This window comes from Mandrillus leucophaeus, unplaced genomic scaffold (genome assembly GCF_000951045.1).
Source record: "Mandrillus leucophaeus isolate KB7577 unplaced genomic scaffold, Mleu.le_1.0 Scaffold184, whole genome shotgun sequence".
NCBI classification, from domain to species: Eukaryota; Metazoa; Chordata; class Mammalia; order Primates; family Cercopithecidae; genus Mandrillus; species Mandrillus leucophaeus.
Genome location: NW_012101854.1, coordinates 5,507,616 through 5,512,180, shown reverse-complemented (window position 1 = coordinate 5,512,180; position 4,565 = coordinate 5,507,616).

The following is a 4,565-nucleotide window of genomic DNA, read 5'->3' as shown; positions in this document are numbered from 1 at the left end:
AGTAAAAAAATAAAATAAAAAACATTTAAAATACAAAAAGCTTATAGAAAAAGAAATAAAGAAAATATTTTGTACAGCTGTACAATGTGTCTGTGTTTTAAGCTGCTTTACTATAGAAGAGTCAAAAAGTTAAAAAAATTTAAAAGTTTATAAAGAAAAAAGGTTATAATGTAAAATAGTTACAGTAAGCTAAAATGTTAATATATTACTGAAGAAAGAAAAATATTTTCAATAAATTTAGTTCAGCCTGTGTACAGAGTTTATAAAATCTGCAGTAGTGTACAATGTCTAGGCCTTCATATTCATTTACCACTTACCCACTGACTGACTCAGGGCAAATTACAGCCCTGTAAGCTCTATTCATAAGTACCTTATATAAGTGTACCATTTTTTAAATCTTTTATGCTGTATATATTTTGACTGTAGCTTTTCTACCTTTACATATGTTTAAATACACAAATGCTAACTAGTATATTTTAACTGTGTGCAGTATTCAGTACAGTAACTTGCTGTATGGGTTTGGAGCCTAGGAGCAATAGGGTATACCATACAGCCTAGGTGTGCAGCAGGCTATACCATCTAGGTTTGTGTAAGTATATTCTATGATGTTTGCACAATGAAAAATCACCTAAAGACACACACTTCTTAGAACATATCTTGCCATTAAGCAATGCATGACTGTATTTGATGGTAGAAGTGAAAGGATTTTCCTGTTGGTTCATATGTGGGATAGGAAAGCAGCAGAAGAGTCAAGGATGAAAGTAACAGAAGAGTCAAGGATGATTCCTAAGTGAATGAATGAATGAATGAATGAATGAATGAATGATACCAGTGTGAAAGAGAGTAGGTAAGGGAGGGTTTGAATGAGATCAGAAAGGTATTTGTGTGGAGACAGTGCAGATTATGTAGTCTTGTGAAGGATGGCAAGAATTTGAATTTTATTCTCAGTGAAATAAGAAGATTTAGCAGAAGATAAACATGATCTTTTGCATATTTTTAAAAAATATATCTGGCCACTAGATGTAGAAGATTTTGTAGGAAGATAAGAATGGAAGCACAGAACACAATCAAGAAGATTTTGTAATCATCCAGGAAGATATAATTGTATATTACAACAGGGAAGTAAGAGTGGAAGTGGTGAAAAAGGGTGGAGTTTGAGATAACTTATGAAAATAGAGTTTGTAGGATTTGCTCATGAATTGGTTGTGCAACCTGAAAGGAAGAGAAGAATAGAAGAACACATAGTCTTTTACCTAGAGCAACTTAAAGAAGGAAATTTGACATTTACTTAGGTAGAAATGCATGGGGGAGCAAGTTTAGTGGGAATTGAGAAGAGTGGAAATCAAGAGTTTGGTTTTGGACACATTAAGTTTGGAGGTGGCTATTAAAGGTCCAAGTATTGATATCAAGGAGACAACTAGGTATATGGGTCTGGAGCTCAGGTGAGAGGTTAGAGATATAATTGCCTGTAGTATACAGGCCAGGTAGTGTAAAGCCCCTTTTAGGGGCTTTGTTCCTTATACCCAAAATCCTGGCACAAGTTCCCTGAAACACTTGTCTAGAAAAAATTTGAAGATATATCTCAGTACATGCTCCACTTCAAATTAGTGTCTCACTCTCAAACTCTGTCCCCAGACTAAAGTTCCCCTCTCTTTCTATCTATTTCACACACACATACATTCATCTCTCTCTCTCTCTTCTCTCTCTCTCTCTTCTCTCTCTCTCCTTCCTTCTCTCTGTTCCTCCTTTCCTCCCTTTTCTCTCTCTCTTTCTGTCATCCCCATCTGGTGCATTCCTTAGGTAATACAGAGTTTTCACCCTGCTTTCTGATTGCTCAAGAGGAGGCAACAGTAGTTCTAACAACTGAAGTCATATCTTTTCCTTTGACTAATATTTCCTCAGGGGGAACTTGATCCAAACTAATATGACACCCAACAAATAGAACAGAAACAAGAAACAGTAAACAGGAATTTTTTAGAAGACCATAAACCTACCAAAGACCTATCTATACCTAACCTCTGATATATATTATTTGTCCAGTAAAATTAAGATTAAATTCTCATGCCTATAGTATTCTACTGACTCGTTTCTCACTAATTGTATTGTGATTCTGTTAAAACTTCACTTTGCCACTTTGGGAGGCTGAGGCAGGTGGATCACAAGGTCAGGAGTTCGAAACCAGCCTGACCAACATGGTGAAACCCCGTCTCTACTAAAAATACAAAAATTAGCCGGGCATGGTGGTGTGCACCTGTAATCCCAGCTACTCAGGAGGCTGAGGCAGGAGAATCACTTGAGCCTGGGAAGGGAAGGTTGCAGTGAGCCGAGATAGTGCCACTGCACTCCAGCCTGGCCGACAGAGTGAGACTCCATCTCAAAAACAAACAAACAAACAAAAACTTCACTTTGCTTTGATAAATACTGTTAGAATGTTGGTAGATATTATATCAAGAAATAACCTGTCATAATCAGCAAGAAAAAAATAAATAATCTCATCAAAAAGTGGGCAAAGAACATGAATAGACAATTTGCAAAAGAAGTCATACAAACAGCCAACAAACATATGAGAAATTGCTCAACATCACTAATCATCAGGCAAATGCAAATTAAAACCACAATGAGATACCACCTTACTCCTGCAAGAATGGCTATAATTAAAAAGTAAAAAAAAAAAAATAGATATTGGCATGGATGTGGTGAAAAAGGAACACTTTGACACTACTGGTGGGAATATAAATTAGTATAACACTGTGGAAAATATGTGGAAAATAGTATGAGATTCCTTAAAGATAAAAAAAATGTGTAAGCATATTATGTCACTCCTTTGCTTCATTACTTCATTAGTTTTTTTCTCACTAATTGTAAAATAAATTTCAAGTCCACAGCCTTCATTTCAGTTGTACAGGAATTTGGCCTTTGGTGCCCCATAGGGAAGAAGATTGAAGAATGATATTCTGGGTTGGACACGGTGGTTCATACTTGTAATCCCAGAACTTTGGTAGGCCAAGGCAGGAGGATCATCTGAGACTCTAAGCTTGAGACCAGCCTGGGTAACACAGGGAGATTCTGTCTCTACAAAAAAATATATATTTTTTAAATAACCAAGCATCATGGCACATGCCTGTGTTCCCACCTACTTGGGAGGCTGAGGTAGGAGGATTGCTTGAGCTCAGGAAGTTGAGGCTGCAGTAAGCCATGATTGTGCCACTGCATTCCAGACTGGGACACAGAGTGAGGCCCTGTCAAAAAACAAAAACAAAAACAAAAAAAACCAGATGCTCTGAAATGCCTCGGAGACGATTAGATAAGGTGAGTAAAGAGGGTTGTTGGGAGAAACAACCTGAATGAAGATTCACAAGAAAACCTATCTGAGACTGAAGTACAAACATGGGCTAGAGTAGAGAAGACAGTTAAGTTTTAGAGGGCCTACAAGGCTTTATTAGGAATTTAATTTGAATCGGGCTGACATTTGCAGACAATTTTATGGCATCTAAAAAGGGAAGTAAGAATGAAAATGCCCCTTTAGGAATATGATTCATACTGTAATTTGTATGTTAGGTTGGTTTAGAGACTGTACTATCTTTGTGAGTCTTCTGATTAGGAAAAACAAATCAGAAACACCAGGAAATGTTTGTAGTTGATTTAATTACATATGTCTATTTCTTTTGATTAATATTGCAGTTCTGATGAAATGAGAAGCCTCATATATGGTATCAGCAAGGGAATCCAGAGAATTTGACAGTGAAGAATCAGTATAATTATAATGCCTTTCCTGCATCCATGCCCTTGTGTCCTTTTTAAACATTTTCTTTGAAGCTTAAAAATAAGAATGAATATTGATTTCTTTACTCTTCTTATGTGTGTATATGTGCATGTGTGTATGATAGTAGGTTTTGTTTGTTTGTTTGTTTGTTTTGTTTGTTTGAGACGGAGTCTCACTCTGTCACCAGGGTGGAGTGCAGTGGCAAGATCTTGGCTCACTGCAACCTCCGCCTCCCAAGTTCAAGCAATTCTCCGGCCTCAGCCTCCCGAGTAGCTGGGACTACAGGTGCGTGCCACCATGCCCAGCTAATTTTTGTATTTCTAGTAGAGACGAGGTTTTACCATGTTGGCCAGGATGATCTCAATCTCTTGACCTCGCGGTCCGCCCGCCTCAGCCTCCCAAAGTGCTGGGATTACAGGAGTAAGCCACTGCGCCTGGCCGATACTAGGTTTGAAAATAATTAAAAGGTCAAAATAGTTTTTATTTTTCTGGTTTTAGTTAGACTGGAGAGATACTAGGCAACCAGGACAAATGCATTTGAAATTCTCACTACAGTATCACATTAGCTAATTTATGACAACTTGCATTATTTATTAGCTAATTTATGACAACTTGCATTTTCATAATACTGTCAAAATTGTTGATATAATCATGAAAAATAAAGTTTCTAAAAGGAACTAAAATTGCTACATTCCTTGGACTTAACAAGGTCAAAAGTCTCCTTCAATTAAAAACATCCAATATTTATAAGAAAAATCTGGTGGGAGGGAAATTTTGTGATTGCTTTGAAATGCTAGGTCTA